At 35.3% G+C, this 15,777-nt stretch overlaps 1 long non-coding RNA gene across 3 annotated transcripts; it reads left to right on the plus strand.

Moving 5' to 3' along the window:
• Positions 1-2,733: 2,733 nt before the first annotated feature.
• Positions 2,734-6,380, plus strand: LOC113690061 (uncharacterized). Of its 3 annotated transcripts, none has more exons than XR_003448311.2 (5): positions 2,734-3,022; positions 3,130-3,171; positions 3,660-3,715; positions 5,173-5,274; positions 6,085-6,380. It is a non-coding gene; the product is annotated as an uncharacterized lncRNA (long non-coding RNA). The 3 variants fall into 3 exon arrangements; XR_003448310.2 differs by having other exon boundaries at positions 2,735-3,022; positions 6,073-6,380; XR_011814952.1 differs by having other exon boundaries at positions 2,793-3,022; positions 5,173-6,380.
• Positions 6,381-15,777: the final 9,397 nt, after the last annotated feature.

The raw sequence follows: 15,777 nt of genomic DNA on the forward strand, positions 1-15,777 counted from the left end.
GTTATGCATAACATCATCGAGCACTCAAAGTTCTACTTCCTCAGCTAAGAAATACAGATTTTCAAGATTTAACTTAACTAGTAGGGACATTAGTTAAGTAATTGTAAAGTTCTTGGTTCAACTGTTAAGTCCTTCCCTTTTTCCCTTTTGGAATCTCCCCTTAAATTAAAAAAAAAATGCAAAAGAAACTAAGAAATGCCAGACGATGTTCATAGCTGCCCTTATAATTGTTGCAGTACATTTCTTGCATCAATAGAGAGTCAAACCAAACTCACAAATCTCCAGAATAATTTTTCTACTATTGTTTTTAGTACTACCATACACACTTAACTTACTCCTAACACACCAACTTCTTGTTTTGAAGGATAGAGAATTGAATGAAGTCACATCCTATTCTTAGCCAAGCAGAGTACACTAACCATTTACTGGCGTGATGAAGAATTTACAGATATTCTTAATGTTGTACATTAAATGGCAGTAAGTTCGTAATGGTTGAAGGGGAAAATATTATAAACAAAACCACAAGGGACAAAATCGATAAGTGGGCAAAACATTAAGGGAGTTTATTGTGATTAAAAATAAAAAAAAGGACAAACAGAAATAAAATTTAGAAAGCACATTTTAGCATGTTTGGTCTGTGGAAACACTTTCGTTTTATTCCTTCCTAATCGCATCCGTACTATTCCTACTTATAAAATGTGTTTCGTAAATGCATCTTTTAAACAAACAACACATTCTTTTGATTGTGTAATCTACTCTATGAGAATAAGTTTCAAAAGCCCAATCTTTCAAATTAATTATCATTTTCTGAAATTAACTCCAATAGTTAATAGACAATCTTTTTTTTTTTTTTTTTGGAAAAGAAATGCCTATAGATATATCAGTTAACAAAAAACAGACCATGGGCAATATATTGAAAGTTGAAACTTGTCTGGGGCCAATTTTCTTCATGTGACAACCATCCATCTAATCTAAATGGTATTTGTTTGGCAGCATTTCAATACATCTAGTTTAAACAGTATTATTTCATGCATACTATTCACAAAATGATATCAAGCCACTGATAGGTTGTAATTTTATTATTTATTTTATAATTAATTTTTCCTATTATCTGACCCAATGTGAATTAATTGTCAGATTCTATTTACTTTTGGCATTTGTGCTTATTACAGGAATTTGGAGCAAAATGTGATAAAAAGGCGAAAATTTACCAAATATGATTTGAACAGACAAAGGTAGTTCAGTACAAATAAAAAATGTGTCAACTAGGAAATCTCCTAGTTTGTTGGCCGCGGTTAAAGAGGAGATAGAGGTCAATTGTGAGGAGGACTCCAGGGAACCTTGGGAGAGCCAGCCGCCACAAGCAAAAAAGTAGGGAGAAAGCTAGCCTCGGCTAATTCATACTTCTTTTCTTTCCGTAGTATGAGGGATGGACAATCCCAATTAGGAGACCTGTTTTTAGTCTAAGTAGTTATTTTTATTAGGCCAGGAGAGGCCACACGAAGGAAGCGAAAAACAATTAGTCATTATTTGGCCTTAGCTGTTCTTTTATTTATTCTTAATTGAATCGGTTCTCTTCATCGCATTGAGGAACGATGTATGCAACAATTAATTCTGCAATTTTGCATGGGTTTTCCTCAACGGAGATGAACTAATCTCTTTGTTTAGTCAAGGAACAACAGATGCTTTGGTTCGTTTAAAAATTATGAGATCGATTTAATTTTATCTTTTTTATTTATTTATTGGTACTTACATATTTCCTGATTGTAGTGCTTATGGTTATTTAATTAATTGATTGTCTTGGATCCGGATAATGAGTTGATTTAATAATCCATTGTCAACTGGGGTATTAAATCCGTAATGGTTTAATTGCCACAAAATAGTGACGACTGGCATGATTAGATTTGTGTCAGGGAAATACGCGGGTTAACCTAAAATAACCTTGGTAATGCGTTATTTGGTTAGAATAGAGCTCCTCTAATACGTAAGGTAATTGAGGAATTAAATCTTACGGGCGTACCTAAAATTATTTCTCAATTAGAGCAGTGATTAACGGGTGTACCTTAATCACCGACACAGTAAGGAGGGGTTGACTGTCATCGCTTGTTTGACAGTTATAACCTATTTATTAGTAAATAATTGGAATTGCCTTTGCATCGATGATCAATTAGGTAAACCATTGTTGAAGTTATTTCTCGGCTAGACCTTTAGTTATTATTACTCTGATTTTAGTAATTCGTCATTTAATCTTTTGTTAGCTATTTATTTTTATTCGAACCATTTACTTATTGCCATTGCTATAAAAAAATCCCCCATTGTTACTTTGAACATTAAAAAGAGACAAATATCCCCAATCCCTGAGAATACGACCCCACTTGCCATATTTACAAATTAATAATTATTTGTGAAAAAGCCATCCCATTCGAGTATATTGGATCAAGCAAACTCTTCGGGAACATGGTGAATCAAGTAACCCATTGCACACCTAGAGTCCCTACTCCAGTACTTGGAATCGGGTTTTGATTATTTTAATTGGTAATTAAGTTTATTTTTATTATTGCACAGGCATCGATCACCTGTCACCGCCCTTAAACAAGTCCATGCACGGACTTCTTTAACATATCTAGTCTATTGGGGAATGCCATTGTTTTCAATTGGGCTTTAATTGCTGACGTGGCTTGCTTGCATTGGTTGATTGGTGGTCGTCCGGCCCGTGGGAATTCCGAATTGATGGTCGTCCAGCCCGTGTTAGAATTGGACGCCTGCTGATTGTTGCATTGGTTTTCTTTCTTTCTGACGCATTCTGTCGAGGATGGGACTAGCACATGGCTCGATGCATCATAATTTACAAGGTTCTCTTTCTCCTTTGTTCATCGCTGTTCTCCGCTATTCTCCTCTCTCTCTCTCTCTCTCTCTCTCTGAGACCATCTCTCTCTTTTCTTCTTCATTTTCATCAACCACCCCAGAGCCCTTCTAGCTCTCTTCTTCTCCATGACCGGCAACATCAGGACCAAAACATATGGTTGGTATTTTTTTTCTTTCCCTCCCTGATTTCTCTAGCCTTCTATTTTTCTTTTTAGGTTTAGTTGCCTGATCTAATCTAATTCGTATTTATTTGTGATATTGCAGGTGAAAATTTTGGAATCTCTTCCAACATTCTTGTGAGACTCTGTAAGATTTTTTTTCCTTTTTTTAAAATTGTGTTCTAAAACACGTTGTTAGTTTTGCTCTTTTTCCCCCCTTTCTTTTGCCTGGTATTCTTCCTTCTCTTGCCATATTTGTATCTCAATTTTGCTCTTGGCCAAAAAGTGTTAAAAAGGATTTAACAAATTTGAGAAATTTTTTTGGAACTTTTCCCGATCTAATGCCTTTATAAGAAATTTTTCCTGGTTTCTTTTTGTTCCTAATTTATGTTTTTTTTTTATATATTTCAAGTCAAAAGTTTATTCATCTCTGCCACTTCGTTGCTCTCCAGAGCTCCTCTCCTCTCCCCTTCCATTTTTCTTTTCATTTCTTTGTTCCTTTGTTCCTTTTTGTTGTTTTTTATTTGGTCCTTTTTTCTCTGTTTTTCCCTCCGGTTTCCCCCTTCCCCCCTTTTCCCTTTCTTCTCTTTCCTTTTTTCAATTATATGATTCTAATTGATTTTTTTCCCTTGTTAGAATTGGTCTGGATATGAAGCTACTAAACGCATGAGACACAGAAATCATCTTAATTGGTAAGCTCCAATATTTCCCTAAAGTTTTACAGTTTCCTTTATTTAAAAAAGAAAGACATTTTTCCTGCTAAGATTTGTTAATCTTTCGATTAATAATCCAGAGATCTGAAATACTATTCTTCCATTGATTTAAGCATTGATTTCTCACTCTTTACTTTGATATGATGTGGGGAATTTTGCACCAGTGGTAGAATTTCTCGTGCACATTACTTTTCCTGGAGAAAGTTTTCGTGGTTGAAACTTGCAACAGTTTAATGCGAAACAATTTTTCTATGACATACAATTTTTGGACACAGAGTATATTTTTCTGAAGCTGTGGTGACTGACACCTTTGAAAAAATCCACCACATAGGAAGCAATTTCTTAAAGTTAGTAGTTTGGTATTGATGTCAATGAGGCTCCATTGTTTGTAAATAATACATTTATTTGGTTGAAGATGCTCCATTGAATTAGTTGTTATTTTTACTTTGTGACGGCCAAAAGGAGGAAATGGATGAATTGAATCAATATACTAATCTGTTGGTATGTTGTTCGATCTCTTCGAATTGATATAAATAGGAAAATCAGTGATTTGGATGGGAATGACTCGACATATTAAACATACTCAGTGTTTCCTCACTTAAACTATGATTCGCATTTCCTCTTCTAAATTTTTGAAAAAACTTCATACAGTATTTTATAATTGGGGCCATTTTGAACTTATTATGATTATTTTTCACTCCCATGTGAACTGGTTGATATTTTCTTAGGAAGTAAAAAAGGAAAAGAAGAAATAAAAAGGAACAAAGTGAGCCTCGCAATTGCATTTAATTGGGTTATCGTGCAGTGAACAAGGGCTACAGCTTGTAACATCAAAGCTTGGTTTTACGTTTTGCATTGCAGGAAAATTTGGAGAAGAAAAAGGACAACTAATTATCATAAACGTTGTTCCCTTAAAAGTTTTCCATTAGCTTGTTCATGATTGGATACTTCAGTAGTCATATTTTGTACTTTGTCCTTTATTATTAGTTTCATCATTGTATTATTTTTTAAAATTATTTATATGTCATTTCAATGTTTTTTAAATCAGTAGAATTCTAGAATCACTGGAAGTTGATTGAGATAAAAAAGGAGTTAAGTGGTCATCAATGTATCAAAATTCTCATGTTTTTGGTGTTTTTGCTTCTTATTCTCAAATTCAATGGTGACATTGGCTTTAAAAATTTACATCTCTTTCTTCTTCTCGAATAATGTATTAAATTATGTGAATAATGTATTTTCTGGTTTGACAAGTGCAAATATAGAAGATCCTTTGTTCTGTCTTTTTGAGAACCATTGATCATTTTCCAAAATGGTAACTCTGATATGATTGGAAAATATTATTGTTTATAATTTTGTTGGTATAGTCATTAAGAAACAAACAGTAAATTAAGGTTTTTATGCCGACGCTCTTATGTCTTTTAACATTCTGCTCCCAGGTAAAACCATTTTTATGGTTTGCATTATGTTGACATAAAGGGGTATCGAAGACTGCTACTTTTGCTTAACGTTGTTGAATTTTGCATACAAGTTCCATGAAGGTAAGATGCTCTATCAACTCAGTGTGAAGTCTTGCCGCAAAAGAAATTTTTTTTTTATTTTGTATCTGGGTTGGTTTTCCCATATAGGAAAGGTGGTTTAGTATGTTAATAGAACTTTCAAGATTGAATTTGTGGTGAGAAATGAGATTGGCAATAGTTGGAATTTGACAAACTATTGTTCAGTATAGCATTGATTAGGACCTAGCATTTTGTTCGAATATTATGGATTGGGCTGAAATTTGACAATAGTTTCAGTATAGCATTCATTAGGACCTAGCATTTTATTCGAATATTAGTAATCAAAAGAAAATTTTCTAAAAAATGGTTGATTTTGGTACGCGGGGTTAAGTAATTTTTTTACCTTTCTTAAAGTTTGCGTTTTAGATTACATCAGCTTGAAATGTTTAGAGTCGATTCATTGTAAGTTGACAACATAAAATGATTCACCTCATAATAGTAGGGTGGCCTTCAATATTAAATCTGCAACATTATACTTGTAAGTGGTATAGCCTCATATAATTCACGGGAGTTTCAGCTTTCTATTTGGCTGGTTGTTTAAACAGTTAACGTGAACAACTTGTTAGGGGATTACATTTTTATGTTTTTATTAGAAATCTGTTTTAATTTGAATTTTTGAATTTTAAGTCATCGCATACCCTTGTTCTTATAAAATGATGAAAACCAGTTAGATGACTCCAGTGTACCTGTTTTACAATATTGTCACATTTCAAATTTCCAAATTGCTCCTAACATTCTTTTTATTGATCTTGTTGTAAATAATCACTTGTGATGATGTAGTACTTCTGACAGAATTAGCGGCTGAATTTCTAGGATGAAGAGTGCGAAAAGTTGATTATCTACTTGAGATGACTGCTTTTTCGCTTTTCTCCTATACTGGCATGATCAAGACGCAAGATCAGATCTTTCCAACCACGAATAGTGTGCATTTGACAGTTTGAATTTCCTTTTTTTTTTATAAATCTTGCCCCGGTGATGATTAGTAATCATCCAAAATTATACATGTATAAATATATTTATGGGAACATCAACAATTGTCTAGAGATCAATTGGCCTCTTTACTTATTCAATAATTCCTTTCTCGTAAATTTTTTTTCTATGATAGCTTTATTGCTTTCAACTGAATTGTGTTTTTCTCCAATTAGGAAGTGTTTGGCTTCAACAATTTATCACGGTATTAGATGACAACATCCTTAATTTTGTACAGTGCAAAGCTATGGTTCCAACAAATATACCAAAGCTGAATTTATGGTTGATTTTGTTACATACAAGGTTGTGGCTATACAGCATGTGCTCCATCTCATACCAATTGTGATTCACTACTGCTTGCATATATATGTTTTCAATATTTGGAGATGGTTCGATCACCGTAGGCATAATTGCAATACGACCGATATAATCCCACAGATGCGCAATGATTTGAAAATGCATCAAAACAATTTTTAAAATTATTCTGGAAAATCTCAGAATCCAAATGAGGCTTCAGTAATTGCCAATATTAAGGACAATATAATGTATTGTGTTCCGTTACATACAAATGCTTATCTAATATTCAACTTTATTTATAAATTATTAATAGATTTTGGCACCTACCAACCTTTTGTTTACATTTATCATTTGCATTGCATCTTCTCAAACAACTATAGGTCTCTCTAGACATCCACAAGTTACACAATCCTCAAGAGTCATGGTCATATGAGTTCTACATCTCAAGATATAGCTATGTTATTGTGAGAGCTCGCTATATCAAGGATTCAACTTTTATTGAACATATTACACTACTAATCATCACCACTTTCACACCTACTAATCATCACTGCATTTCCATATTGCACTATTAAACACATTACATTACACATTTTCCAATCTTCTTATTATTTTTCCTCAAATTTTAATTACCCATATACTTATTCAAAACACAACCCGGAATACATCTTTATTATTTTAATTCATCGGCATTACAATATTTCAAAAACACATTAGGCATTAGTGGGCATAATTCCATTCATCCATCGCGCATCGCGCGATGATCTCCTCCTAGTTAACATATATAGTTCAATGTGTGAATGCCATTCCCTCAAATTGAACTCAATTGCTGATGTGGCGCTCTCCCATTGGTCAATTGGTGATAGTCCTCCAATTGATTCCAATTTGATGAGTTGTCATCCTTTGATTCGTCGATTGGTGGTAGTCCTCCTAATTGTTTGATGTGGCGATTTTTAATTGGTCAATTGTGATGAAATTTGGCATTCTTTTTTCCTTCCCTAACGTTTTTTTTTTCTATGCTCACTTGAATTGTTTTGTTTTTGATTGGTTATATGTTAATGCGGTGTTAAGTTTTTTTTTTAGATTGCTATCGAAAAAATGCCCTCTTTTTTCGTTGGCCGTTTTTAGTCTTCCGCCAAATTGCATCTATTTACTAATACTTTGCAATTAATTATTGCTGGCTGCTTAATAATGCTTTTTTTTTTGTCATCCAATGGATCGCGTCTAATTAGCAATTTCTTGCAGTTGTTAGGGAAAAAAAAAGGCCTTTTTTGCCAGAAAAAAAATTAATTATCACCTTTTTTGTTTAATGGATGCTATCGAAAAAAATGCCCTTTTTGTCATTAAAGTTTCATTAGTTAATTAATACTTTCATTTTTTTTCCCAATTAATGGTTTGTTCGTTAGTCGCTTCTTTTTTATGCTCAGGCGGATCGTATGAATAAAAAATGTCCTTTTTTCCTCCTCCACCCAATTGCATGTATTTACCGACACTTTGCGCTTAATTGTTAATAGCTACTTTTTTTTCCCACAAATGAATTGTTAATAGCTACTTAATAGTGCCTTTTTTTGGTCATCCAATAAATCGTGTTTAATTAGTGCTTCCTTGCAGCTATTAGCCAAAAAAAGGCCTTTTTTTTGTTCCAAAAAAAATTTTTTGATCATCAATTTTTTTTAAATTTTATCGAATAGATGCCCTTTTGCCATTAATGCTTCGTTAGTTAATTAGTAATTTCACTTTTCTTTTTCTCTTGATGATTCATTATTTATTTGGCCGCTCTTTTTTTTACTCCAATGGATCGTGTTAACAAAAAAATGGCCCTTTTTTCCTTCCACCAAACTGCATCTATTTATCAATACTTTGTAATTAATTGTTAATGGCTATTTAATAATGTCTTTCATTTTGGTCATCCAATGGATCGTGTTTAATTAGCGATTCCTTCAATTGTTAGCAAAAAAAAAAAAAACCTTTTTTCCAAAACAAATAATAATTATCATTTTTTACAATTGATTGTTAACAATTATTTATTGCCTGATTAGACCCAATATGTTGGATTAGCAAAAAAGTGCAACTGCTTTTTCTCTTGACACTCATATTTACCTATCAATTTCTCACTGTTAATTGTCAGCAGTTAATTAATAACGCGTTCTATTTGTTCTATTGTCCAACAAAATTATGTTTAATTGTTGGTTTTTCCTCGTCACTTTTTATTTGTTATTGTTAATGATTAATTAGTTGGCCTGCATTTTTAACTGTTAAAAAAAAATGCCTCTCTATTAATATCTTTTTTCCTGAACAAAATCTTCTTTCGTATATTTGTCTGGAAAGTTACACTCTTCCGTTGCTTGCATCGATTTTTTAATCTGCTTTCTGCGCATCTTAATCAAATGCATCCTCAGCCGTCACTTCCGATTACTTTCATTTGGTGGGGAGTTGTATTTGATGGGAAAGTTGGGACCTCTATTTTACTATACTACCCAGCCTCTATCTTTCGATTTGCTCAATTTCTCTTTCTTTTTGTCTCTTACTCATGGTCATGTTTGTAAAAATGGAGTAGCCATCACTGTTGCCTTCTGCTAAACATCATCTTTCAGCATTGCTCTGTTTAGGGATAATTCTATGTTTTCCCTTTGTACGATGGTTGTTAGCATTGCCTGGTTTGTCCTAGCAGGACCTTGGCGGCTTACCATCATGATCGGTGGTCGATCTGCAGCTGCAGCATTTTTCCTTCTAATCCCTTTCGGTTGCTTTTTCGCTGGACAGAACAAAGGTTAGCTATCAACTTGCTTCTTCTCTTGCTCTTGCTTCTTTTTGACTTTTTCATTGCTAATTTTCTGGCTTTGTTTCAGCTTGCAAAGTTGCTATTGCTGCTGTTTTACTGGTGAGCGTCTTGCTCCAAGATCGTTTTACTTAGTCTCTCTGCACCTGTTGAGCTTTTTTCCAAAAAATAATTAGCTTATTGCCTTCTTATTTTACTTATTTTTTCTTATTGCTTTGTCATTTTACTTAGTTATTGCCTTCTTTTTTCAAGAACGGTTTCTTTCTTTTCTCCCGCACCAGTTTAATCCCTTTAATTTTTTCATTGCACTTGGTCTATTAACACGGATTTATTTTTTCTTGTTCTGTTTCTTTTTGCTATTAGCTTTTGTATGCTCAATTTTATCGTGGTATCGCCTACTCTTCTTTGATTCTGCCCCATCGCTTTTTTTGCAGCCAAACAGGTTAGTGTTTCTGGTTCTCCTCTCTTCCCTCTTTCTTTTATATTTTGCTATTTAGATTCTGTCTCTATCACTTTTATTTTCTGCTATGTCGTTGGTTGCATCTTGTTTGAGTCTCACAGTCTCACTTCTTTGGCTTTGAATTGTGGAAGCTTATTTACTTCTTTCCGAAATTTTTTGGATGACTATGTTGGGTTAACAAGGAGTTATTCAGCTCCGGGTCCTGTACTATTACAACTGAAGGATAGAAATTACAAGCAGCCTTGCATTCCATGCTGAACTACCTTTTGTTACTTATTTTGTGCGTCCATTTCGTTTGTTTGCTGCTTATTTGCTAGCTGTTAGATTCCGTATCTTTCAAGTTGTGTTTTTGCTCGACTAACCTATTTAATATTATTCCTTTTTAGGTTAATTCAAGTGGATCGTGATGAAGCTTGAAGCATTAGTGATGGTAATTTTGCTAAAAGCTTTAAGATTTATTTATGCCACTCAAAATGGGTTCGAATTGAACAGCAAGAGGTAGCATGTTTAGATTTGATTATTTAATCTAAGATATATAATTTTGTCAACATACACAGTGAAAGCAGATTTTTCAATTCTTTTAAATTTTGTTGTTCTTTCATAAATAGCTAAATGTGAAAAATCTTCTTCATGTAGTTCATTTTTTCTTTTCTTTCACATTTTCTGAATTTGTTGTCTTCTCATTTTCTTGATATTCAAGGCATACAATGATGCTTGGCATAGAAGATTATTAACCATGGCTGAAATTGTTGGAGACAAATCAAATGCCTAAATGGCAATTTGTTTGGATATAGTATGCAATCATAGTGGTTTGTTTTAATAAGTTCTCATTTGATGGGATTATCATGGATGTAGGATAATGCTTGACTGCCATTAGCAGATTCTGATAATAATTTTGCTTTGATCAAAATCTGAATTCTTTTCCCTTTCCCTTTTTTCTGGTTTTGTCAGCTATTTTTTTTTTAATGAATTTTAACTGTTCCTTTTTCCCCCTGGGATTTTTTTTGCTGGTTCTCCGTAATTGCTTTCTACATTTATGTCATATATGTTTTAACTTTTCAATTCCCCAGACTAGAAACTTGCACAATGTTCTCTGAAAGTTCTTTTTCTTCTTGTATCTGACTTGATCAGAACTAAGGATTACAGGCGAAGTTTAGTCTCTTAGTTTCATTGGAGGAGTATTGTTGATTGCATGTTGATATTGGAGTATTTTGTGGTGAAAACCTTATGGCTGAAGAAGTTATTTGAGAATTTAAGGTGTCCAAAAAGCACTACGAAACAAGAGTATAGTTAGCTGTTCAAAGTATAGGTACTAGAGTACTTTTGGATCAATGTAACTTTTTATTGTTTATCTTGTTTCCTCCAAACGTGATTGATATTTACATTACTAATGTACTTTTGGATCAATATAACTTTAGTTCTATGTCTTATTTCCTTTGGACAAGATTGAAATTTACATTCATAGAGCCAATTTCAATGTAACTTTTATGTTATTTATCTTTTATTATACAGTATTGGGCATCATCGAACAGACTCTACAATTAAACACCGCGCGATCCTCTCCTAGTTTGTTAAAAGCACTTAAAAAAGGAAGTGACATCTGACATAATATTGAACATGAATTGTGCAGTAGACCTCCTTATAGATAAACTAGAAAAGGGTTGGAAGAGACTCTAGGATTTTAGGATTCTTTAGTACACCTCTTCATTAGGCCTTTGGAGACAGCGTTGGAAGCAACTTTAGGCTGATCTTTGTTTCCTGCCAAAGCATCTCTCTGTGATGAGATATGAGAACAAACATTAACTATAGCAAAAAGGTAATTAATTAAAAGCACACTGTGAAAAAAGAGAGAACGTCATAAAGAGTCATTTATGGCCTAAATGAACACAAACTGGTAGTGTAAATTACTATTTGTAATGCAATATATCGATTGTTGCTAGATATGCTAAACTTGTAACAGAACAAAAACAAGGAAGCAAAATTTCTCAATGAATATAACAAAGATTTTCGTAAGCAAAACTATTCACATATAACTTCAACTTAGACTAGAAACGTGTATCACTTGAAATGAAGTCTATTAATTTATCGAAATTTCATGTTTTTTGAAAATAGACCTTGAACTCTTTATTATTATATATTTTTTTACCTTTTGAATTTGAACTTTATGTTGGAAGTTTAGTCATCTTTCCTTGGGTGCAATTGGTATCGTCTATAAAGGAATAGGGCGCTTGGGTTTTCCAATTTATGTTACAAAAAAAAAAAAAACTGAAATCAGGCAAAAAATGGAGCCCGCCGGGGAAATTGGAGGGTCTGGAGTTAGGGGATGAATTTTTCTATGCAACAAGTACAAGTCCTCCTGAAAGTGAAATGTGGAATTCTTTTTCCTCACGGCATCCGAACATTATATGGTTGATAGCAAGTGGCTGACATTTCAATTTCATTCTTCTTTGAATGCTTCTCCCATACTTGCAAACAATCAAACGTGCAACGGACGATTTCCCGGGATGTTGCTGCGGTATGTTTACATGTCAAAACAGAGGTGTGGAAAGTTAACGGAAAAGACATTCAAGCATTTTTGGCCACAAACGGTAGGGGAAGTGTGTTGGGCGGGCACGTGGAAAGGGCTTTTGTGACGTGCAACCGGAAGATCTATTGGGGGTTGAAGAGGACTCCAGCCGGGCATGTCAAATGTGGAGGGGCCGAAATTAAGCAACCGGGAAAGTGAGGGTTTGTACGCGAAAGTACGGCATGGAAAAAAGGCGCGAAGCTTACTGGATAAGCTAAAGAGTGCAGGCGTATTAGAAAGGAAAAAGCGCCAAAACCTGAGCAGGAGGAATAGCAGAAGATAGGGATTTGTTATGGAGCTGGCGGCGGAAATAGATGCTTCGGAGATGCAGTGGGACAGTGAAGGAGAAAGCGAAAATGTAGTATCGCCGATGCATCAGAGTGGAACACCTTCGAATTTTAAAAGTTGCAGCAGTGAACGGAAGGCCATTCGTCGGACGGCGGAAACAATGGTAGTATCGCTGATGCATGAGAGTGGAACACCTTCGAATTATAAACGTTGCAGCAGTGAAAGGAAGGCCATTCGTCGGACGGCGGAAACAATGGTAAGCCACTCAACTCATTCCGTGAAGAATATGGTGGATTGGATCTCGGATGAGCAGCGGCAGGCTGTCAGAGAGTTTGGATTCGGGTCAATTTTGAATGTGAAGGGAGTAGAGGTTGACGAAGAGATGTTGAAGTGGCTGGTGGATAACTTTGATGTAGATCGGAGGACACTGAACGTTCATGGGTACTGTCTACAGGTGACAGCGGAGGATGTGGAATGTGTACTTGGTTTGAGCAGCCGTGGGAAAGATATTGAAAGCGAAAAGCGAAGGCAAGAGATGGATACAGAGTTGGAAAGAGAATTGAATATCAGAATAAATAGCGGTGAAATTGTAGTGGAGGAATTGAGGCACAGTATATGTAGTTTGCATAACGAAGGCTTAGAATTCAAAGTGAAGTTCGTATTGTTTGTTGTTGGTAGGTTGTTAGCACCAAGTTTGGATGACAAAGTGAGCCGGGCTCTGGTGGCTGTAGTGGCTACAGAGGAGAATATGGAAAATTTGAACTGGTCGAAATTCATACTTGACAATTTGGTGAAGAGCATCCGTGATAGAGACGGCAACGGAATAGCGGGATGTGCACTTTTCTTGATGGTATAAGAAAGACGCACCATTTTGTATTAGAGATAGGAATTACTGGAATAATGAAATTAAACTTTGATAGAAAAGACCCGTAAATGATGGTAGGCGTTTTTGTCCGTGCAGATTTACTATCTGGAACGATTCTATATCGAGGGTGAGGACGAGTTTCGCAAGTTCCAGCCGAGAGGGCCGAGGCTAAGATTTTGGGGAAGGTACGAGATTAATGAAAGCGTGCGAATATTGAGGAGGAATCACATATTTGAGGGGGAACAGGTAATGTAAAATCCTTTCGTGTGAATTGTTGTTGAAATTGCAATCTGCATTTTGTGACGTTACTAGTAGTACAAAACTGAAGGGTTGTAGTGACAGGGCAATGTGCAGTTTTACAATAACATAAGCTGTAGAGAAGACATTGATAGAAGACTGATTGAAATTGAATGTGGTAATAAAGATGTGAAGGATAGTATTGGTAGAATGGAAGCAATGATTGAATGTCGTTTTGAAAGGCTGAGGAGCATGTATGAAAGTGGAAGGGTGTGCAAAACAAACCGGGCACTTGGTGTGGAGGGTGGGCAGAAGGACGATTGGCGCGGTAATGTTAAAAGAGGGAGTGAGTTACATAAATTGAGTCCTACAACGCCAGATGTTAGGTCCAAAAGCAGGAGTGAAAATGATAGAGTCACTACGAATAGTACTGTAATGGGTGAAAAGAGTGCATCGAAAATTACAAAGTGGAGGAGTAGAAAGAGACTAAGGATGGACAATACGGAGAAGCCTGTGGGGGAAGACAAACAAAACAGAAGGCAAGGTAAAAGAATAAAGGTATGGATCGGTTTGTGCCAAGGTATTTGTAGCATTAGAAAAGTAAAGTATAAATTGTAGTTTTATGTACAGATGGATAGCAGTGTGATGAACAAGTGTCAAACGAAGATCGTTGCTTTATTGGCAAAGGTGAGTATTCCAACGTTCCAGAATTACTAAAGTATGGGAAATTATAGACAATGAAAGATGACATATTTTTGTGGTAGCAGGAAACGAGGCTAGCATCTATCGGGGGAAAATTGAGTGAGGGACGAGCAAAAATACTGAAGTTCTTGTTTGACACTCAGCTGTCGCAAGGGTATGTACTGGATCATGGATTTGTTAAATCAACAGTTCTATTTTGTTTTATCCTTTATTTGAAATTGCAATGGGAAAGGGGACAGAAAAGTATTTGCAATTATAAGGTTGACTAAATATGTAGTATGATTATCCCCATAGGGGAGAGGGCATAGGAACGAAAATCTTCGAAGCAGTTAAAATTGGTTTACAAGTGAGCACAAAACTTACAATTTGTGTGCTGTCAATCATGCCACCTTTATATAAAAAGCAAGGGTAGGTAACATGGTTGCATATAGAATAAAAGGTGAGTATTCCAGAAGTTTGAGAATGGAAGTACAATGAAAACTCAATGACCCTTATGGTGAGTACATAACCGCCTTAGGCTAACTGAATGACCCTAAGGACCGATTGAGTCATTGAAACCGTGATTGCTGGTTGTATTAGTGAGGAAGACCGAACCTAGTCTGGCCGTTTTAACTCGAGTCATTGAAAATGATGATATCAAGTTTGTAGATTATGAAACCGTAATACACATAGGGAAAAGATTAATGTACGCTGTTGTAATGACAGGGAAGTACTGGTGTCAATTAAGGGGCAGACAGCAAGTCGGGATGCAATGGGGTCGTTGCTTCCTGAAAAACCCATGGCATGTGATGTGAGTAAATCGAGGGATTGAAATTGGGTGGTGTTGTGTGGACTGTTTCACGGAGGACGAAGTGATGTGACTTGAGTTTGGTGCAGATAATCAATTGCTATTGTGCGATGAAAACAGCGCGGCAGCAAAGGCGTCCTGACGATCAGTCAATGCGATGGTGGTTCATGCCAACTTGGTTTCAGGTACAAGTGTTCGGCCAAAGTTGGGGGCTTGTGAGTACGTACATTCATATTGAAATGTCATATTTTACTGTCGTGTTGTAGCAAGAGATTTTGGAGTTCAACAAATCAGCAGACGAGCTGTACTGTACATATCTACAGGAATGTAAAGTAGGAGGTAATATAAAAAAGTGTGAGAAGGTACGAGCAGCTGCCCTGTTATGTAGCATAATGGAATAGATACAGATTGCCATGATGATGACTAACTAACCGCTGCTATGCTTCAGATATTCGTGCCAATGTGGCACGATGAGCATTGGTATATGTGTGTGGTGGACATGGGAAGCGAAGAAGTATTAATTTATGATTCATTG

The sequence above is a fragment of the Coffea arabica genome, chromosome 5c, assembly GCF_036785885.1.
Source record: "Coffea arabica cultivar ET-39 chromosome 5c, Coffea Arabica ET-39 HiFi, whole genome shotgun sequence".
Taxonomy (NCBI): domain Eukaryota; kingdom Viridiplantae; phylum Streptophyta; class Magnoliopsida; order Gentianales; family Rubiaceae; genus Coffea; species Coffea arabica.